The sequence below is a fragment of the Chrysemys picta genome, chromosome 5, assembly GCF_011386835.1.
Source record: "Chrysemys picta bellii isolate R12L10 chromosome 5, ASM1138683v2, whole genome shotgun sequence".
Taxonomy (NCBI): domain Eukaryota; kingdom Metazoa; phylum Chordata; order Testudines; family Emydidae; genus Chrysemys; species Chrysemys picta.
This window is the reverse complement of record NC_088795.1, coordinates 50,326,392-50,350,367: the sequence shown is the minus strand read 5'-3', so window position 1 is coordinate 50,350,367 and position 23,976 is coordinate 50,326,392. Positions and strand designations below refer to the sequence as shown.

Genomic DNA, 23,976 nt, shown 5'->3' with positions numbered 1-23,976 from the left:
CCTATTATATATTGTGACAAATGTGCATGATAAGTGAATCTAAAGATAGTGAACTGACAATGGAGATGCAAGGTAAGAACAGTAAACTAGAAGAGGGGGATAAAGTTGCAGATATAGAAGGATAAAACAGCTATCCACAGAAGCAAAATCTGGAAAGTAGAGGTGGAAGCTTGTTGATTTGTGGAGTCTGGCAATGGAGTATACGGATTTACAACAGCTGAGAATCTGTCCCAGTCTGTATATGAGTGGGGATGGGTGCTGTTAACATGGAAAGATCTTGAGGAGAGGGTTGTTATACAATAGACAAAGAACCGTACACTGCCACTTTCTATCGTTTATTAAGAGCTGAACTTCACTTTAAGTAGTAAACATTGTCTGTTTCTACATGTGAATTAATGGAAATGCAACCAAACATACCAAGAGCATGTAGATACAATTAAAGTAGCGGAAGAAACCCTGCTATCTGTTACAGTAGGGCTACTCCAATGAGAACTACAGTTATACAGGCATAAGAGGAAGAATTTAGTCCAATTATTAATATGTAAAGAATAACTAATCCACACAAAAATTATATTGTCTCCCTAACTTCCCATTCTAAATAATAAATGGATGTGCATGTTGCCTTCAATATAACTTGTCACAAACGCCATATAATTGAGTTAAGATAATTTGTGACAATATTTATGTAATAGTATCCTCCCAAACACTCAGCTGCTCCTAGAACCTAAGGACCAATTAGATGATTTTTGCCTCTGAGATCTCATAATCATTTGTTGACATTAAATGATTCATCTAAACACATTCAACTGTTTTCTCCCATTAAAAAAATCATCCTTTTCTTATGAATTAAGTGGTTAATTAGAGATCAAGAAGTTTACAGCAACCAACATCTGAATTACACTGTACTTCACTTCAAAACATGAGCACTTAATTTGTAACACTGTTGAATTTCAGGCATTTTATTTTAAATGTGTCACAAACAACATACTATTTTGCACTAATAGGACCAGGTTGTCCTATGTGACTGTTTTGTGCTACACTCTCAGCTCAGTGTGACCCAATGCTGGCATTCAGCCAAGCAAAGGTCACACTAGTTCAAAAGATCCCATAGTGGTACTGAATCAACAGGTGGCTTTTTTCAGCCCTTACCATGCCTGCTAAGGGCATAACAGGGAAAAGTGTCATAGAAGAAAAAAAAAGTCAGGGACAGACCGATCACCAGTTTGAACACCATTAATGGCTATACATTAGACAAGCCATCATGCTACTCAAAAGAGAGAAACCAGTTTATGCTTTTGAATAGATGAGGTATAGCCATCTGGTCAAGAAAGTGTAAAATTATTTGGAAACATAATGTGATCCCATAGGTGACAGTGGGGGTGATCTAACTTTGCCAGAACTTTTAAAACTTTGGTTTCAGATCGTCTCAAAAACTGCTGTGAGAGTTTACAAGAATTAATAGTTCTCTACTCTCATTCTTTGTCCTAACAGATTTTCATTCAATTGTTATTTAACAGGCACAGAACAGATACTAAGGAAATATATAGATTAGTGATGGCTTAACCTTAGAAAATTTGCAGTCAGAGTCTGGTTCAGGTAAGCATCCAGATATTTGCATGGTTTTCTGAAGATTGTTTAGGGTAATCTCCAAAATTGGGTTGTAAATCTCAAAAACAGATTCTTAAAGATTTCCATATCTGCTACCTCTCATCATGTATATTTTGCACGCTTGAAGTTAATGATTCACGATGGATTAAATAATTCCATTTGAGCCTATTATTTAATAAAGATTAACAATCTGAGGTAGAACATCCCTATATAGAAAGAATAGATTACCACCTTTGGTGCAAGGCAAACAGCTGTCTTTTGTGTCTCTCTCCTATAACTGATGGGATGCAGGCAGTTTGTACTCCCTGACCTAACATTCATACTGTATGAGATTAAAAAAAGGTTTTGGAAGGATAATTGCTTTCCCACAATTTAACACTGTTCTGTTTTTGACTTTTTAATTTTACCTAATTGCTTTATAGTACTTTAGATTACATGATTGATAAGCTAAAGGGAATTCTAATACAGTCATTATTACTGAAAGCTCTGACAACCAGCAGTTCTTATGGACTCAAAATATATTTCAGTAGATCCCTACTTCATCCATTACAGAAAATATCTGCAATAACAAGTACACAAGGCATAATTAAATCATAGGCACTCCTTATCAATCACCTAGTCTTGTTTATACCATACTACTGTCACTTCTTTAGCGATTTGAGAGGTTTTTCCCTAGATATTTATATTCCCATAGACTTGGAGGCACCAGCAGGAATGAAGTACAGCCCAATACTTGAACACATGAAGTTCTGAATACAGGCCATTCACTGGTTAAGAGCCAGTAATGTGGGCCTTAGAATTAAAACACACTCTTTGCTAATATGGTAAAAGATTCTGGGAGAATAGTTAATGTACAAATGAATTTAACATCCAAGAAAAAAGGATTAATATTTACTAACAAGTACTAACAGATATAAACAAAATAGCCTTTCTTGTGGTGTTCTCTCTTCCCGCATCTTTGTCTTCTCTCTCGCTCTCCAAAATTTCCTTCAGAAAAGGGATAGCAAAACACTATATGAGGTCTAGCTGTGATAACATTAATAGAAGAAAACATTAATTAGTCTCTGCCTCTGGTTCCTATCTGAAGATTCCAATCATTGCTCATGGCTTGTTTCATATAGCTAGTCTGCCACCTCTAACATGGGCTTGCTTGCATGACAAGAAACATTACTGAAGTTGAAAAAATCCCACAGTAGCCATGTAATCGAAATAAAAGTGTAGCAGTAGCAGGTCAATATTTTTAATTGAATTAACTGAGCTTTAATTATATCTTTGTCAGAAGGAAGGTAGATCCAGCCACTTGAGGGATTATATCCTTAACATATATTATATCTCCAGGTAAAGTTACCAATGTCAGTGGGGGGCTTTTATACAGTGTCTCTGCACAGTCAGTACAAAATCAGTTCTCCTTTTTGCAAAGACAGAATTCATAATGACAGGTTTCAGAGTAACAGCCGTGTTAGTCTGTATCCGCAAAAAGAAGAACAGGAGTACGTGTGGCACCTTAGAGACTAACAAATTTATTAGAGCATAAGCTTTCGTGGACTACAGCCCACTTCCGAAGAAGTGGGCTGTAGTCCACGAAAGCTTATGCTCTAATAAATTTGTTAGTCTCTAAGGTGCCACACGTACTCCTGTTCTTCTTTTTGAGAATTCATAATGTAATCAAAAGGGCTAGAAAGAAACAAAATAGTAGCAAAAATCCATTCAATGAACTCAATACCAGAGCTGAGCAAAATTTTTTGGTCAAAGTGTATTTTTACTGAAAAATGCGGGTTTGGATCAACTGAAAGATTTAGCAAATTGTTCAGTCGGGCGGGGGGGACACAGAAGTATTAAAGTATTGAAATATTTCACTTTAATATTTCTGAAATGAAAGTTTTTTTTAATTTTTAGGGTAGATTCCAAATTGGACTTAGATACCATTCACCAAACCAGAGAGGAGGAGTGCCTCTACTACTCAATAGCCCAGTGCTTAGGGACCAATGTTATGTTTTAGATTTCGATTTAATTAACTTTAAGATTGAGGTGGAGAATTTGGTGCAAATTTACATATGCACACTATAATGGCTACCATTATATGTCAACATTTACCCACAGTTAGTAGACCACAACATTTGATATACAACAGTTATTTACTATTCTACTAGTAGGAAAACATTTCAGATATTGTAACTCTTGACTACAACTTGTCAGAGAAGGGAATTTTCATTTCAAAATCCTTTGTCAACGTTGTGTTTCGTTCAGCATCAGAACAAACTGCCATCTTTGTGGAACTTGGAGCAAAATGGAAAAATCCATTTTAGGGCTCCCCCTCTAGATAGCTGAGCTGCCAACTGGGCAGCTGGCTGCATAGCCAATAAGCTGGCCAGCAGGCAATGTACCCAGATAGCTGGCAAGCAGGCTATCAGGAAAACAATCAGGCAGAGGGGCCAGCCTGCCTGGTTTTTATTGACAGTTTCAACAGAACTGATATGCTCCTATGGAATGTTTTGTTTCCATCAAATCAACATTTTCTGGGGGGAAACAGTTCCATTGGAAAATTTTTGACTAACTCTACTCTTGAAAAATAAACTATTTTTAATGGCAAGCACTAAGTAGTTTTTTTTTTTTTTATCTGAAAAAGCTACCAGTCCCTGAAGTTACATAAGTGGCTATACAGACTTCCTTCCAAACCACAAAAAATATTTTGTGATTATATAGTTTAATTGCTTTTTAACAGTTTCATGAAACACTTAAATTGTGACAAAGAAAGTTACCAACTGGCTGAGAGCACCCAAAACTCTCATCCTCTGATTTTATTTTTGACAGTCTCTTGATCACCTCATGTTGTTTGTAACAGTCATATTAAAGAAGAACAGGAGGACTTGTGGCACCTTAGAGACTAACAAATTTATTAGAGCATAAGCTTTCGTGGACTACAGCCCACTTCTTCGGATGCATATAGAATGGAACATATATTGAGGAGATATATATACACACATACAGAGAGCATAAACACGGCTGCTACTCTGAAACCAGTCATATTAAACTACATGACTGAGATAATATGTCAACATAAAAAATACTCCGTTACTTACATGGCAGTAAAATAAGTAGAATCCTGCATGGATACACATTTTGTATCTCATTTGATCCAAGATCTGCAAAAATGGTCTGTCGATATAAAGAAGATATTCGTGGATAAGCTATGCTGTTCTGACTATTTCAGTATTCTCTAGATGTTTTCCTTCAAGGTGCTCCATGAAATGCCCTGCTTATAATAAAGGGGAAAATAAACAACAAAAGGTCATCGTCTCAAAGAACAAATGCTGTAAAATTACACTGTGGCAGAATTTTTTCTTGCTTACTAGCTGGATATTTTTCTGATCAACTTTATATCTAGGGCATGGATACTGTCCTTGTTTAACTCGCGTGATCTAATGACCAAGCATGGGGGATGGATATAGGATAGATCACACATCCAATATTTATAATCAAAATCAATCACTAACATCACATGCATTCTTAATTATACAAAGCATCACAAGTTTCTGAATTGGTATGGTTACTCTGCAGGAACCAATCCCTGTACAGTATGCTCTATCCACACACTGTACATGCACGACCTGTTCTTTACCTACTTACGTTCCAGATTTATCTCATCCACTGTAAATGGTACCAGGGTCTTCCCCCTTATATCAGCTAATACAGACATCCTGTCTCTACCTTACTGCTCCATTGACGTTCCCAATCATGCCCATTAACAAATGAGGCAAGTGACTTATGTGGAGTTCCTTATGCCCAGGCCAACACTGTAAACTAACCCAGCCTAGATTTACCATATAGTGTATATTTTCCTCCCCACAGAAGTTACTTAGTAGATAGGATGCAGATGTAACACTGACACAGAGACGGTGAGGTACAAAGTTGTGATTGCATTTAGTTTTAAACGGAAAAAAAAATCTTAAAAATACATACCACAACCCATATACATTTGAGAATTCTTTAACAAAGTATCCTATGCCCATCCAACAAAGGGCCAATTGTCCTTCCCTGTTCATACATACATTGGGCTTGATTTTGTTCTCAGTCACACTGGCTTTGCATTGGTGTAACAACTGATTTCAGTGGAATTGCTCCTCATTTAAAATGGTGTGAAATAAGACTTAGGCCCATTGTCTCCTTTACAGATGTAAACTTGTCCTTTTGCATTTTCAATTTGGGGGGTGGGAGGGAGAAGGGGAGGAGGATTTACTCCTCACCAGCTTTTTTGTAGGGGGTTACACTGAGCCTTTTAACTTTCTCAGTTTTTCTACAGCTATTTGAGATGCTTTCCACATTCACTGTGAAAGGCATATCGTTAACTAACTTGTTTAAAGGAAGGGCTATGCTGACAATTAAATGCAGGTTTGTGCATGCTTCACTGCCATACCTTCTTATAAACAATGTGAGTAGAAAGAGTGTGAAAATTACAGTTTTTAGTCTGCATCTGCATGGCACTATTATGCCTGCTAAGGTGAAAATGTTGACAGTGAAAAATGTAATTGTGTACCTTAATCTGTAGTGGTTAAGATGAGCTCCTACCTCCACTTTTAATGCATCTGAGTGCTAATCTTTGTCTGGCTATGCTGAAAGGAGGACAGGAGACATTTGACATGGGTTTAATGAGGCCACAACTTTATTATTAGATGTCTGGGACTACCCGGCAGATAAAAGTGTACTAACCCCAGGTTTATTCCATAATTACCCAGTGGGTTTTTATCAGCTCCCCCTCTTTTTCCATCCAGGTCCCTCCAGCAAATCCATTGCTGGGACCTTACCATCTACTGCCATCCCTACCCACCTCATAGGAGGGTTAAGGTGGCCTATAATAATGGAAGTTGGCTCCCTGCCATACCAATCATAGGAGTCCCCAACCACACCCCATTTGTTCCTTTAATGAACACCTCTTTTTAAATCCCTTTCCAAGCCATTTATCTTATCTGGTCACTGTATACCATTCCTATGGAGTACCTGCAGTGGACATCCACCACAAGGAGCCACCAGCCATTAGCTTTGCTGCCTCCTCCCCAAACCCAGTCAGGTTCCCAGGTTGCCCTCTTTTATATCAGCCAAAAACATTACAGCTCCTAAGTCTGACAGGTGAACCCCATCCTCCCAAAAAAACTCTGGTGCCCCATATACAATGCCAGGATGTGACATTACTGCCCCTCCTAGGGTCCCAAGGAATTTGGCCACATCCCTGTTCACATACTTCCTTGCCTTATCCCTGCTCCATGCAAAAGACAGTGTTAAGGAATAGGGCTGTCACTTTTCAATCCCTCATTCCCAGGGGATGAGTCAGTTACCACACTCACCCTTTTGCAGCAGTTTTCATCTCCTCCCCCCCCCAAACCATAGAGCACAGTTCCCTTAATTCGTCCAGCCAGCAATTTACCGCCCTGCTCTACTTAAAGGTGCCAGGTGGTCATTAGAGGCAGTCTGACTTTTTGGACAGGCGGAAGTTTCAGTTCATGAATTTCTTTTTCTTTAAGCCTCTCACAGATAAGGTTTCTATATGGGTATTAATTCAATATAGATCTTCTGATACATTTTTCTTTTTAACAAACTTTAGTCAGGGACCAGAAAAAAAATACTATACATTTGTATATACCATTGCTGCCTTCCAGTAGGTCAAGCATGAAACGAGTAAAAAGAAACATTGACAGTCCAAGCATGAGCTGAAACAACCCAAGCTAGTTATCAGTAATTTGAATCTGTAGCTGTAGTCTGGGTGCTTATTATGTCAAATCAAATCAAAATACAAGTTTTCAGTAAATTCTCCTTGCAATTTAATACATTATCATTTTACTTCAGAATATTCTCATGAATAAATTATGTTTGTTTTATTTGTTAACAATCCCAGCTTTAAGTTATTTTGAATATTCTGAGCCACTATTAATGTATATAGCAAACAAATCCCATTTTCCTAATCTAGCATAGTTTTGTTATGTTTCACATATATACTTTGCTTGTAAGTTTTGCTTCGTGGGCAATACAGGAATTATCATACTGAATCTAAAGAATGGTTCATCTAGTCTGGTGTTCTGTTTCTAATGGGGCCACACCCTCCGTGCCATGAAGAATGCTAGAAAGGGTGCATGGAGCAAATGCATCATGGCTCCACTGCCTCTGCAAGTACTGGCCAAAAGAACAAGATCAGTGCACTGTGCATCCTAATGGTTGGAGAATGTGCACTACTCTTCCATGTACAAGAGGAGAGAGATCATTTAGTCCATCCCCCCTACACTGAGGCCAGATGAAATAAAATAGACCATCCCTGGCAGGTGTTTGTCTAATCTGTTCTTAAAATTACAGGTATTCTTCAATGATGGGGATTCCACAATCTCCCTTGGTAACCTTAACTATCCTTAGAGTAAGAAACGTTTCCCTAATATCTAACATAAATCACCTTCACTGAAGTTGAAGCCAATTACTTCTTGTTATACCTTCAATGTACATGGAGAACACTCTTCTTAACATGACCTTAACGAGTCCTCCCTGTTCCCCCATTTCTACACAGTCTTCTCTCTCTTTTTTTTTTTAACCCTCTCCTCAGAGGTCAGGTTTTCTAAACCTTTTGTCCTTTTCCCCCTGTTTCTGAATTCTCTCCAATTTGTCCACACCTTTCTTGGAGTATTGTCTCCAGTTTTGTGCACTACACTCTAACTGAGGCCTCACCAGTGCTAAGTAGAGCACCTTCCATGTTTTACATATGGCACTTTTGTTAATACATCTCAGAAAGTTATCTTTTAAAAAATGGAATCACAGTGTGATCTTATATCTAATTTATGATCTATTATAAGCCCCAGATCCTTTTCAGTAGTACTTCCCCATTTTGTTCTTGTGCCTTTGGTTTTTCCTTCCTAAGTGCAGTACTTTGTCTTTTTCTTTATATAATTTCATTATGTTGCTATCAGACCAATTCTATAATTTTCCAAGATCTTTTTGAATTCTAATCCTGTCCTCCAACGTGCTTACAGCCCTCCCATGTTGGTGTCATCCACAAATTGTATAAGCACACTATTGAACATATGGTCATGGACATTAGAGAAGCTATAAAAATAAACTCAATTTCAACTATCCCCATATTGACTGGGTACATGTCACCTCCAGATGGGATGCAGAGATAAAGTTCCTTGAGACCTTAAAGTACTACTTCGTGGAGCAGTTAATCCTGCAACCTAGAAGAGGAAAGGCAATTCTTGATATAGTCCTAAGGGGAGTTCAGGATCTGGTCCAAGAGATGAATATAGCTGAACTGCTTGGTAATAGTGACCATAACATAATAAAATTTAATATCCCTGAAGGGGAGGACACCAAAGCAGCCCACCACAGTAGCATTTAATTTCAGAAAGGGGAACTGCACAAAAAATGAGGAAGTTAAACAGAAATTAAGTTTCCAAGCAGCTTGCAGAGATTTCACTTTTGGCACTGTACCTTTTAAAGAAACTATAATAGAGGGGTCACTGGATGATCAAGATGCTAAATGGTACTCAAGGAAGATAATACCATTGTGGAGAAACTAAATAAATTCTTTGCATCATTTTTCACAACCAAGGATGTGAGACATTCCTCAACCAGAGCCTATCTTTTTAGGTGACAAATCTGATTAACTGTTCCAGATTGAGCTGTCAGAGGTGGTTTTGGAACAAAATGATTAAACAATCAGTAATAAGTCACTAAGACCAAATAGTATTTTCTCAAGAGTTCTGAAGGAACTCAAATGTGAAATTGCAGAACTACTAACTATGGTATGTAAACTATCATTTAAATCAGGTTTGGTACCAGAGGACTGGAGGATAGCTAACGTGATGCCAATTTTTTAAAAAGGCTCAAGAGGGGATCCACCAATTACAGGCCAATAAGCCTAATTTCAGTACCAGGCAAATTGGTTGAAACTATAGTAAAGAACAGAATTATCAGACCTATAGTTGAACACAATTTGTTGGGGAAGAGTCAATATGGTTTTTCTAAAGGGAAATCATGCCTCACTAATCTACTGGAATTCTTTGAGGGGGTCAACAAGCAAGTGGACAAGGGTGATCCTTAGATTTTCAGAAAGCCTTGACAAGGTCCTTCACCAAAGGCTCTCAAGCAAAGTAAGCTGGCATAGGATAAGAGGGAAGGTCCTCATGGATCAGTAAGTGGCTAAAAAGATAAGAAATGAAGGATAGGAATAAAGGGTCAGTTGTCAAAATGGAGAGAGATAAATAGTGGTGTCCCTAAGGGGTTTCTACTGGGATCAGCACTGTTCAACATGTTCGTAAATGATCTAGAAAAAGGGTTAAACGGTGAGGTGGCAAAATTTTCAGATGATACAAAACTACTCAAGATAGTCTTCCAAAGAAGACTGCAAAGAGTTACAAAAGGATCTCACAAAACTTTGTGACTGGACAACACAATGACAGATGAAATTCAGTGTTGATAAATGCAGAATAATGCTCATTGGAAAACATAATCCCAACTATACATATAACTGATGGGGCCTAAATTTGATGTTATGACTCAAGAAAGAGATCTTGGAGTCATGTGGATAGTTCTCTGAAAACATTCACTCAATGTGCAGCAGCAGTCAAAAAAGCTGTCATGAATATAAAGGGAAGGGTGACCACCTTTCTGTATACAGTGCTATGGGGTCCCTCCTGGCCTGAGGCACAAAATCCTCTTACCTGTAAAGGGTTAAGAAGCTCAAGTAACCTGGCTGGCACCTGACCAAAAGGACCAATAAGGGGACAATATACTTTCAAATCTGGGGGAAGGCTTTGTCTGTCTGTTCTGTGTGCTTGCTGGAGACAGATCAAGGAAGCAAGCAATCCAACTCCTATAGCGTTAGTAAGTATTTAGCAAGGAAATGCATTAGTTTACTTTTATTTTGGCTTGTGTTTTTCTTTGTGTAAGAGGGAGGTTTATGCCTGGTTTTGTAACTTTAAGGTTTTGCCTAGAAGGGAGATCCTCTGTGTTCTTGAGTCTTTTGTTATTCTGTAAAGTACTTACCATCCCGATTTTACAGAGGTGATTATTTTTCCTTTTCTTTAATTAAAATTCTTCTTTTAAGAACCGGATTGATTTTTCATTGTTTTAAGATCCAAGGGTTTGAGTCTGTGTTCACCTGTACCAATTGGTGAGGATATTATTCTCAAGCCTCCCCTGGAAAGGGGGTGTAGGGGCTTGGGGGATTATTCTCAAGCCTGCCCAGAAAAGGGGGTGTAGGGACTTGGGGGGATATTTGGGAAAGGTAGGGCTCCAAGTGGCCCTCCCTAAATGTTTGTTTAAATCACTTGGTGGTGGCAGCGTTACTTAATCCAAGGTATAAGAGAGAAATTGTGCCTTGTGGAGTTTTTAACCTAAGATGTTAGAAATAAGCTTAGGGGGTCTTCATGCGGGTCCCCATGTCTGTATTCTAAAGTTCAGAGTGGGGAGGGAACCCTGACAAAAGCTAATACAATGTTGGGAATCATTAGAAAAGAGATAAAAGAGAAAATATATTGCCTGTATATAAATCCATGGTACACACACCCACATCTCGAATACGGCATGCAGAACGAGTCGCCCCATCTCAAAAATATATATATTGGAATTGGAAAAGGTTCAGAAAAGGGCAAGAAAAATCACTAGGTGTATGGAACAGTTTCCATAGGAGGAGAGATTAATAAATCTGGGACTTTTCAGCTTGGAAAAGACATGACTAAGGGGGAAGACGATAGAGATCTATAAAATTATGACTGGTATGAAGAAAATAAATAAGGAAGTGTTGTTTACTCCTTCTAGTACACAATAATTAGGGTTCATCAAATGAAACGAATAGACAGCAAGCTTAAAACAGACAAAAGGAAGTATTTCCCCACACCAGACACAGTCAACTAGTGGAACTCTTTTATACCAATGCAAGTAAGATCTGAATCAGCTCCATAATTCTCAGGTTTTATACCTTCGTTGTGACAATTATGATTCTGATGCTTAAACGGCACCCTAACCCTTCCCAACTTCACTCCCCCAATATTATTTATTTTATCCTAAATAAATAGTTAACTGATTTTTAATGGAATTTTATTTAGTATAAATATTTCCCCCCTAAAGACTCTAAGCCAGCTCCTTAGCTGCTATACATTGACAAAGATCTATTGACTTCAATGGAACTACACCAACTTTAAGAGCCAGACATTCAGCTGGTGAGTTTTGTTCTCATTGGACCAAATTTTTGCCCTAGTTTATTGTACAGTATTGTAAGAACCTGGTCCAAAGTCCAGGGATGCCATTGGGAGTGTTTCCTTTCACATTAATGAGCTCTGGATCAGCCCCTTGTGCCTAGAGAAATTTCACATTCTACTGATTAGACATATAAATCTGAAGCAAATCTTCTGTAATCAATGGAGTTTCTACAGATAGAGGATTTATCCAAAGTCTTAATTTCTATGGACAGACACCCCTTGATATCCAAGAGTATTTTCTGTAGATGTATATGGAACAGAATTTGGCCCTCGGTAGCTGAGAAACATTCAAAAGGTTTAACACTTAAAAGACAGAGAGAACTCACGTCTCTCAAAATAATTATGTAACTTTTCCAGTTCTACAGATGATTAACTCTAGAAGCGTGAACTTTTTTGTGCTCCATCTAGTCTATTCCAAAACACTGCTTATTTAATCTATAACTGGAGTCATTCTTTCTTGCTGCAGTTAGTTCATTAAACTGCTCAAGTCCACAAAAGGTCTGTTCTCTCAATTACAGTACAAAATGTTTTAATTAAAGCAAAAATATTCTCTTTGTAGCCACACAATGAACTTTCTTTGAAAGGAAAAAGACTCAAATATTAGAGCTCCATCAAGGAAAAGAAAATTAATTGCCAGTTAATTTTCTTTTTTCTTAAAACACAGAGTGAAGCAAACAGAGCACAAGCTTATAAACTTCTCCCTCCTCCCCCCCCCCCCCCCCAAATCAGGGTGATCCTTTAGATACACAAAAAGTGACAGACTCAGACTTAGGGAGAGAGGTAAGAGGGGCAGAATTTTACTTTAATATGAGTTACATTTGTTTAAAATGATTAGTTATGGAATACCTAAATGAATAATGATGCCATGTTTGTTTTAAGGCCTTTTCCATCCCTACATTGACTTCAGTAGAGTTATTCCTGATTTACACCAGTGGGAATGAGATTGAGATTGGACCTCAAGCCTTTCTTAAATCAAACATACTATTGCATCACCAGTTGAGAAACTTTCCTTATGAACACACATACCATATAAAACCAGCTCTCTCAGTTCTCCAATTTCAATTTGCAGATTCCTGCATTTTAAGTACTCCTCTAGTGTCTCTCTCCCTCTCTCTCTCTCTTCCACTCTCTTGAGAAGATTAAGGATTTAAGCATAGTCCTTCTGCTCTGTTACTCTGAAACTGTATATCTATAGTGTAAACAAAAGTGCAGGGTTTAAAACTTGGATTTTTGTTCATCTACTATATTTCCTGTCTATTGGCAACAAGTTGGTTAATATCTCCCAGATGTTACAAACAGAAGAGCACACAGAAAACACCCCATCTAAATTCATTTAAAGAGAATAGGCAGTGATTTGTTCTAATACCTGAAGTAGCTAAAAACAATTCTGCTCTCAGAATTGTATCTTAAAAAACAAACAAACGTACCTTGTGAATTCTTGATGTGCGTAACAATCTTTATACATCAGTAGAGATAGATCTAGTCAAACATATACCTGTCAGTCTTTCAGCATCTCTGGTTTGGTATCCATCAACAGCTTTGTCCATACTAGCCTTCCCCCGCTCAGATTTCTTCCACTGATACTACAGTAGAAAACATCAAAATTATAAACACCAGAGTTACGGACTGACCAGTCAATCACACACCTCATTTGGAACCGGAAGTACACAATCAGGCAACAGCAGAGACCAAAAAAAGAAAGAAAAAGAAAAAGAAAAAGAAAAAAGAAAGAAAGAGCAAATACAGTACAGTACTGTGTTAAACATAAACTACTAAAATAATAAATGACAAGCAGTGTTTTTCTTCTGCATAGTAAAGTTTCAAAGGTATATTAAAAGTCAGTTGTAAACTTTTGAACGAACAACCATAACGTTTTGTTCAGCATTACAAATAACCTCCATTCCCAAGGAGTTTGTAACTTTGAGGTTCTACTGTATCAGAGCAAATCTCCCTTCCCACCCTCTGCTAGTACCTGGGAGAAGGTACCGGGGAGTAGCTCGCACATTTCTTTTGAATGAGTTGTAAAGAATGCTGTTCAATGCATTTTATGCCCCACCTCCTTCCACATTCTGCTTGTATCTGCCCTGCACTAGTAAAATGGCTCAGGAAACCTATTATGTTTGTTACCACTCTCCTTCACCCACTTCAGTGTTGCTTGAGTAAGATAACCCAATATGTGTGTGTGGTTTTTTTGTTGTTTTTTTTGGTAAATCTTGGTCATCTTGAACCTTAGTTGAGCCAGACCAAGCAACGTCAGTTCAGTTTCTTTCAATATGAAAAGAAAACTATGCTTCATTGTTTGACATGATCATAATTTGAAAATAAAATCCACTGGAACCTTGAAAGGAACGTCAGCGACATTAACAGGTAAAGCAGGTACTGCTTTGTTCCTCCAAGGTCATCCTTTCCAGGTGTATGATTTCTGCTTGGTATGCAGGCTTGCAAACGACCCTTTGAAGAGGTTGAGTTCTTTCGCTCCTGATAAATCTTAAGCTTCTTTTAAATTGGGGTGAAGTTCAGGTAAAAGAATTCTAATCACCAAAGAATTCTTTTCAGATAGTGACGGTTTCACTCATTAGATCACCTTGTAGAAGATGCATAGGAGAATTAAATAAGATACCATATATATACATATAACCCAGTTGTGTTGAAAATTTCACCTATGTTTGCGGCCTTGGCTAAAATTAATAGAAAGGTTCTGAATATTGGGGCCAATCCTCAGCTAAGGTAAATCAGTATAGTTCCAATGCTGACTTACATCAGCTGAGGAGCTGGTCCATTATAAGCAGATAAAACAAACCATGAAACGAGCAACTTTTGTGCAAGAGGTATTTCTAATAGAATGATTTGTCTAGCAAAATTCACTGATAACAAATATGCAGGTTCCTATAATAAATTTGAAATCATATCAAATACCAGAATTGATCTTATCAAGCATTCATTTCATAGATCAAAATTGCCTCTTAAGAGTCTCAAACACAACCTACACTTCCTTTTAAAATTTGCTCACAGCAGAAACTAATTCAAAATATGATGTTGATGCTGATTAATTTAAGATTCAATAAAAAACATGAGGTTTCAGCTGAAAAAAAAACATTAATTTTCAATCTCCTATTCCGGAACTCTGCTCATTTGTCATTTCCCCCTCAATAAATATGATGATTGAATACTAAAATATTTGTCACAGTATTAGCAATTTTTGGAGCCTTCTAAAATAGAAATCCAGAAGTTTAACACATTTGCAACTAAACTTTGGCATCTATCAAAAGAGGAATTTTAAAAATCACTTCATAGGAGATATGTCTAGCTCTTTCCGGAAAAATACAGCATAATTTCAGGTCATTTGACTCAACAAATTAATAGGACTGATTCTCCACTACCCTAAACTTTGTGTTGTCATTTACACCTGTACAAAGTGAGTGTAAAATACTACCAAGTCAAAATGGTAATGTTTTACTCCTATTTTGCACTAGTCCATATGAAAATACAAGTGTGTGTAGCAGTGCAAAATCAAGTCCATTGTCTGAAGCTGTTCATGTGTCAAACCAACTAACTCTGGTTATTGTGGGCTACATTTTCTGGTATACCACAACCCCTTCACAGCACTAAAGAAGCAGAGAAAGTCAACAAAGCTGAGGTTTCAGCTCTATCCTACCCAACTCTGGTGTCAAGGCCATGGCTGGAGCACTCATGTGCTCTAGCTATATTTGGCTGCTGAGTGGTGGGCAGCTAACTATTGGTCAAGAGGCTGAGCTAAGTTGTGCTGAGAGCTGATTTACTCACAACCACAACCCAAGGATCAGCCTACAAAAGTGATCTGACGTCACTTTTCCTCATCTCCTTTTGTGTTCTGCTGTGCTTGGAGCTGAGAATCAGATCCTGCAATTTTAGAATAGAACATAAGATAAAGTCAATACCAGCATGCTACTTGGAAATTGAAGAGGAGGACAATCCCTAATCAGGTCAAGGTATATAAAGAGTAGCATCAAAAGATTTCAACCTTCTGTGTGGCGTTCACCCACATACAGACTGTACAGAACATACAAGCAGAAAAATGGGAACAGAGGCATGGAGCGATTAAGTGATGTACCCAAGGTCACAAAGGAAATCGATGGCAGAGCCAGGAACTCAACTCAGGTCTTGTGAGTCCCAGACCATATTTCCTTCCACCCGTGGAGTGATAAATCAGATGTTTTACAAAAGTAGATATCTGTGAGGTAGAAATTAATGTGAATTATAGGCATATATACCGTACTTCTAAGGCAGACAGAAAATTGTTCATTAGTTTTCATGAGTCAGTAACATAAGCATATTGGCCCAGATTAATCCCTGGTATAAGTAATCCCATAAAAGTCCTGGAGACATATTTATTCTGATTTTAACAACTATGCAAATTACATCTGAGATTTACTGGGTGTTAGTGGTAAAATAGTGTAACTTGCACCCCATGGGCATTCAGTGGGTACACAAACAAGAAAAACTTACTCTCTGAGAAAGTCTTAGGAAGTGTGCAGTGAGAAAAATAGCAAATACACACCAAAGCAGGTACCTACACACACACAGGGCAACTTTATGTCCCTTTATGCCACTTCACCAATTTGTCCAAATTATTCCCTTCACACCATGAATTTGGCACACAATCTTTAAAATTAGCAATAAAAAAACTGCTTTATTGACAATTAAGGAACGTTTCAGTCACACACAATCCCCCACTCAAAACCTAAAAAAATGGAAATAAAAAATTAAGGAGAAAGACCTATGAATGCGGAAAGGAATGAATATTGCCTACACTATACTTCAGCACTCCAAAAGCTTTCATATCAATCTCCAATAGATACACAGAAGCAACATATACCCCAGCTTCATCAAACTTGAATCTAATGCAAAACATTAACCTTACATTATTTTATATAAAATACATTAACAAATCAGCACATCTGTCTCTCACACATTTCAAGCATTTGGAAAAATGTTCTGCCTAGCATTGCTGAGTTCACTAAAGTTTTTTTTTTCCTTTGGAGTAGGAGGATCTGCATTCAGTAGGAGTAAGTAATACAGGTACTGAATTTAATAAAATGTAGTATGGTAACAATGTTCTGTTGGTGGAGCCAGAAAATAGAGAACATAGACAGAAAAAGGAACAAATGGGCAGAATCTTATTTAGGCCTTGACTACATGGGGAAAACTGACTGTCATAACTATTTCACTGTAGATATTCTAGTATAATTATCTATTCCAGAGTAACTCTCCATGTGGACACTATTCTGAAAAATAAAGATGATTTTATTACAGAATAACAATTTAGTTTCCAAAGCAGAGTAATTAAACTGAATAAAGTCACATTTATTTCAGAATAGAGTGTCCATTTGGGGAGTTATTCTGGAAAAACTTTAGCTTTGCCTTCAGGCATTCGGCTAATTCCACTGACTTCAGTAGAGTTTCTCCTTCTTTATAATGGTGCAAGTGAGAGGAAAATAAGACTCAAGGTGTTACAATCCAAGAAGTTTAATATTTCATCTCAAACTATCGTTAGCCAATTAAGTCACAGCTGTTTTGTATTTTTGTGCTAACCCTGGAAAAACTTGTCTTCATCAACACATGTTTTTTGATGCTTAGAACAATTAGACATTTAAGAAGACTTCAATTAACATAACTGAAAAAGAAGCAAATAGTGAACTCAGGCTCCCAAGCCCAGAGGCTCAGAGCCAGTAGAGGCTATGTGGACCATGGAAATGAAGTCAGGCTTATTGATTTCAGCTGCACAATTCATACAGTGATCTTAAATAATCACAAGGGTGAGCATCAAAAGAGAATCGACATAAAATGGAGAAGGAATTTAGATTAAAGAATGGCGAATGACAGTTATATGAAGGAGCATTACCAGAGAAGGTTCAATATGCAGTTAGAAATGAGAGACAGAGGTTTGGACTGAGAAGCACTGATGAAAGGAACAGAAAGAGAAATAAAGAAGCAAAAGTATGATGCAGGGAAGACAACAGAGGAAAGAGAGCGAGAAGAGCTAAATTATAAAGAGAAAAGTAGAAGAAAGGGAAACTTCAGCTAAATCTCTGACTTTTATTCATGTTCTTTTTTTGTTCTCTCCTTTTTAAAACAAATAAGAAGATGTAGCTTTTGTACAGACTGAATTTATAACAGTAAATATAGTAAATTTACTTGTTTATATGAGCTGAAAACAAACCCCCTAGATATTATTTGTAGTATATGTAATTTTTTGGAGTCAAACTTCCTTTGTTGTTCTGTTTGCCTTTAATTGTTTTGGTTTTTTTACAACAGTATTTAAAAATCCACCGTTTGTGTCTACAAGCCAATAAAAGAGATAGTAGTTAACAACTCCTTCAAAGCTCTTATAGTCTAAAAAGCAGGTAATTGTTCTTAGTTGAGTGAGCAGTTACTACAATCTGAGTAAAAATAGAATTATGGATTTTTGTTGTTATTTACAGCGAGTCAAAAAGGTCCAACATGGTAATGCTAAACTAGAGACTGGAGTTTCTTTCACATTGCAGGTAATTAGAACTATTGTATTCCATTGTTTCATGGCTGGTGCTGTGGGATAGCAATTTTTATGGGATGAAAATTCTGGCTGTAAGTGAAATCAATGAGAGTTTAGGCATGAATTTCAATGAGTCCAGGATTTCACCCATGGAGTTTTTATTTTAAAATTTAGTTCATTTGTGCAATAAATCATATTCCCAAAGGAAGATTACACATTACAAAATCTCCCCTCCCAAATTCAAGCAAGGTAAAATATTTTGAAGATTATTAATCCATAAAATACTATTTAAAATATAGATCTGATCTTGCAAACACTTATTCAGATGCTTATCTTTACTCACATGAGTAGCCCCAATGAATTTAAGAGTTAGGAATCTATGTAAAGGTAAACAGGATTAGTCAGTAATCAGTTTATCAGTGATTAGAGCTGAATCAATGTTGTAGAAAAGCACCTACAAAATTTCCTCATGTTCCCAGCTTTGATGTTTTGTGATCTGTGAACATGTGGGTGATAAAATCTATTTTCACGACTGTCTGGAAAAAGTGAATGTCAAACGCCTGCATCTGCAATTATTAGTGAAAAGCAAATTCAGTCAGGAACCTGAAACAATATCCTGTGACTTACCTGAATGAATACAATTAACCAAAACATCTTGAATATTCACTGAAAACTATTTGCAAGAAATCCAGAGGTAAGCAAAACTGCGCAAAAATTCATTTAATAATTTTGAAAAACAAATCCCATTTCAGAAATGGAAAAGAAAAGTTCATTTGATACATTCATTATAAATTATGCATTATACTCAACTGTTTCTAAAATGCCAAACACTGTCTCCCACACAAAAATAATGTATATTTTTGTTGGGGTGCTTTCTATTCAAAATTAAAGAATAGTAAACACCACCTTTGTGCCTAGACTGTGAAACTGTAACCCAATATGAATGTTAACAGTTGTCTTGTTTATTATTGTATATTTACAGTAGTGCCTAGAGTCTAGAACTAAGCAAATAACTGATTTTTCAGTTCAGTGTGTGTTTAATGTGCTAGAACGAAGTCACAAAACAAATCCAATAAACCACAGTTGATCAAGGTCCAAAGTGTTTGGGCATTACTCCTCTCTTTCTTGTTTTCATTTGATGTGTTCTCTTAGATGTTATAGAACACTTGTAATTTTAACTGCACTGCTTAAAGTAATCCTTATTCTTTTTCTATTACACAATTACCATTGTATGATAGCAATTCATCTGCTACTCATATCTGCTGAAGCATACGAGACCTATGAAATTCTTTAAGTATATGCACCAATGCACGGCTGGGTTAGTGCTTCAATGTAGCTTCCTTAAAGCAACATTGTGAAATGCTGTGTTCCTTCTTACTACAATAGGAAATGGGGATGTAGGGAATTGTGTATGACTTTTGACGAAAGGTCAACTAACAATGCATAGGTACAAACCACTCTAGGATTTGACTATGTGGTTTTGATTAAGCTGTAAAGATAAATCTCACCATAAAGAGTGGAGGTAATAACAATAATAAAATGATTACAATATTGTGTCAATATGTTTGGATCTGGGATTTTGCTTCAGGTCACCATAGACATAGAAATTAGCGGTGAGATTCAGAATTGACCCCAGGTTTGGAATCTGACCTCATCTTCCCCAGCATCATCATCAAAGGCTGTGGGGTTTTGTACTATAGTCTATCCGGTGTTTACTCGAAACACAGCCTGAATTCAGATTTTTGTATAGTAAGCAGCACACAAATATGCTTACAGGTGTAAATATGACTAAGCTGGAGAGGGAGGTAATTATAACAACTACATAAGTTCTCTGGTCCCTTCCATTTGTCCTTGTATGCTTGTATCATTATGTGTGTTTTTTTTCAGTCACAGAGCATACGGTCTTCATATTTCACTGCATTTTACCTTAATTTCTATATTAGATTTTCAGATTCTGCATTCTCAGCTCTCAGTTCTGGCAGCTGTAGCCTGCTGATGTTATTTGAATTGAATGACTGACACTTCAAGGACATCTTATATAACACATTGGAGACTGAAGGGCCACTTTAAGATCTTGGGTCTATATATTTCAGAAGTGTTTAGAATTCTTATAATTTTATAACAATACAGTACACTGTAAATCAATTCCAATGTATATTACTTCCAGAACTAGAGATTGCCAGATTGGTTGTATTCAAATTAAAACTTTGATTGATTGTACAAAAAGAGAAATTAGTAAAATAGATTTGGACTGAGTTTTGATTAAAATGTTAGCTCTCTCTATAAAATAAATTTTCTTTTTTATTTTTGAATATTGCCTATTAAAGATAGTTTTAGAAGCAAACTAAAAAAAAGCTATACACAGTACTCAATTTTTTTCATATAGTCTTATGACATTTTAGAAGACTGCTCATTCCAAGAAACTGGGAAAAGAGAAACAGAAAATATACACATACTGAAAGTGAGGCAAAGTCTCATATGTATTCTACTGAACATGATTAAAGGAACTGTCTAATTACAACGAATGGCCAACCTGTCAAACATAGGTACATATAAAGTTAAGCACCTAAATCCATATTTACACTTGAGCTACACATTTGAGAGATTCAGGCTCCAGCTCTGACCTGAATTTTGTTTCCTCCCAGGTCAAAGAAGTTCTGGTACTTGTAGTCTAGTATCTTTTGGAGTTGTAAGCCTGAGAGCAACTCTCAGGACAGAGGGAAGCCTGGAAAATGTAGCAGCTGTTGGTAGGCTACTACAGTGACCAGCAAGACCTATGATGATATTTCCAGGAAAGGGGGAGCCAATTAGTAAGCCTGTGTGTGGTTGCTGAAAAAGTCTGTAGAAGATCTAAGACAGAGGACTAAGAGGCAAGAAATCATGGAGAAAAACAGTGGACATCTTTTAAGACTGGAGTGTACAGCTTCTTCATAAGTTAGGACCTCAGGGTTGTAGCCCACATTAGGGAGTCCAGGCCGTCCCTCTATGTCTCAGTAATATCACCTAGAAATTGTTTGCGGACACCTCTCCAACCAAAGATTGAAGGACTGTTGATATCCTGGACACAAAGAACAAATTAACAACAAACAAATGTTTGTGGACCCCAGACAGAAAAAGGGCAAAAGAAGCAGATAATTTGCAATCGTAGAACGGTAACTGAGTAAAATAGAACAGATGTTAGGAATCACTCTATGGAGAGCAATTAAAATTACAAGTGTTCTCTAACACTGAAGGAATGCATCAAATGATCATATATGAGAGAGAGAGAGAGAGAGAGAGAGAGAGAGATGCCCACACACATTGCACATTGATCAACTGCAGTACATTAAATGTTTTCTGACTATGTTCTAGCATGTTAAATGAAAGTATATAAACATTGCCCGGACAGCAAATGGTGTGAATCCCTGATATAAATGTATGGATCTAGGAGAAAAGAACTCAGGGCATACTTACACGATAGAGGAATTTCATCCTGGGAAGCAGTGACTGAAAAAGATTTGGGAGCATGGATGGCCGGTGACCTGGCTGTTGGGGGCGGCTAGACCCCCCGCTTGTGCCTGAGGCCCCCCGTCCCTTTCTGCCCTCCCCCCCCCACAGGAGCCCAGAGCACTCCCCACCATGACACCCGGCCCCAGCCCCGGGTGGTGTGGCGGCAGTGCCCCCAACCCCGGTGCACTGGGTGACCAGCCCTGAAGCACAAGGCGGCAGTGGCCCCAGCCCCGAAGCACTGGGTGGCATGGTCTGAGCAGCAGGCGGGTAGTGCACCCCAGCACCAGCCACCCTAGTCCCTACAGGAGGCAGGCCAGCCAGCCCCGCCAGCCTGGGCTAGGTCAGAATGCTGGGGGGAGCCTGGGGGCAGAGCATGGGTGGGGCCATGCCAGGCTGTTTGGGGAGGCACAGCCTTCCCCTGCCTATGATTATCCATCACTCCCAAACATGGGTGGTGGGTAATAAGCTGAACATGAGCTCCCAGTGTGACACTGGGGCAAAAAGATCTAACATCATCCTGGGGAGCATAACCAGAGGAATCTTGAGTAGGAGTAGACATGTAATTTCACTTCTGTATTTCGCACTGTTGCAACCACTGCTGGAATATTGTATCCAGTTCTGGTGCACACAGTTGAAGAAGGAGGTTGATAAATTATAGAGGGTTTAGAAAAGAGCCACCAGAATGATTAAAATATTAGAAAACAAGCCTCATAATGATAATCTAGATTGAGATCTTTGAGTCTAAAAAAGAAAAGGGTAAGGTCAGGAAAGGTTGATTATAGTCTGCAAGTCCTACTGTGATATTCTGTGCTCCAAAGAGACCCTCTGCACCCCATTGTCACCATGGTGATATAAAGATTGTACAAAGAATGCCTTGTGAGGTATCATTTTAAATGTCTTAATCTGTTGAACATTAATAACCTTGTAAATTGTGTTTGCTGCCATTCTATATGAAGTTTTCCTATGTATGTACTACTGAAACATTGTGAGGTTGGGAACACCCACAAGCAGCCTTTCAGGTACGACAGTAAAAAGGCCAAACAATTTTTATGGCCTATTGAGGAAATACACACACTCACAAGAGTTAGCCCAGATCTGGGCACAAGAGAAACCTCTTAGAGATAGCACAACACAAAGAGGAATGTGTGACTCAGGTCACATCAAAAGATCTTTCCAGCAGGTTGGAAGAAGATATAAAAGGGGGAAGGGACATCATGACTGGGCCTCACTGGAACACTTTAAAAATCAGCAAAAGGGTTATATAAATAAAATTTATTATGAAACAAAAGGCAAAAAAACTATTATGTACATAGTTTATTCCTATTCAGTGTCTACTCGGCGCTTCTTGGCTTGTCTCTTGTATTCATTAAATGGAGCATCTCTTGTCACTGTCCAGCAATAGTCTGCAAGCATTGATGGGCTCCATTTGCCCTGATTGCAACAATGGAGAAACGCTATGTCCTGGTGAATTCACTCGCCGTGCTTGTCGCTCACTGCTCTGCAGTTTGGTGGAAAAAAATCTAGATGAGAGTGCAAAAAATGTATCTTTAGTGACATGTTGCAACCAAGGCTTTTGTATGCCTTGAGGAGGTTTTCCACCAACAACCTGTAGTTGTCTGCCTTGTTGTTTCCGAGAACATTTATTGCCACTAACTGGAAGGCTTTCCATGCCGTCTCTTCCTTGCCACGCAGTGCATGGTCAAATGCATCATCTCGAAGAAGTTCACGAATCTGAGGACCAACAAAGACACCTTCCTTTATCTTAGCTTCACTTAACCTTGGAAATTTTCCATGGAGGTTCTTGAAAGCTGCTTGTGTTTTGTCAATGGCCTTGACAAAGTTCTTCATCAGACCCAGTTTGATGTGTAAGGGTGGTAACAAAATCTTCCTTGATTCAACAAGTGGTGGATGCTGAACACTTTTCCTCCCAGGCTACAATGACTGTCGGAGTGGCCAATCTTTCTTGATGTATTAGGAATCTCTTGCACGACTATCCCATTCACAGAGAAAACAGTACTACTTTGTGTATCCAGTCTGCAGACCAAGCAAGAGAGCAACAACCTTCAAATCACCACAAAGCTGCCACTGATGTTGGTCATAGTTTATGCACCTCAAAAGTTGTTTCATGTTGTCTTA

The 23,976-nt window shown here is 38.0% G+C and overlaps 1 long non-coding RNA gene across 1 annotated transcript in view; it reads right to left on the bottom strand.

Annotated features, from left to right (window-relative positions):
* Positions 1 to 322: 322 nt before the first annotated feature.
* The window catches only part of LOC135984111 (uncharacterized), a 142,678-nt gene continuing 119,024 nt past the window's right edge, over positions 323 to 23,976 (bottom strand). The window contains exons 2-5 of the long non-coding RNA XR_010602019.1: positions 13,336 to 13,423; positions 12,867 to 13,029; positions 4,689 to 4,861; positions 323 to 2,595 (exon numbers count right to left, since the gene is read on the bottom strand). This is a non-coding gene — a long non-coding RNA (uncharacterized LOC135984111). The remainder of the gene's footprint in view (positions 2,596 to 4,688; positions 4,862 to 12,866; positions 13,030 to 13,335; positions 13,424 to 23,976) is intronic.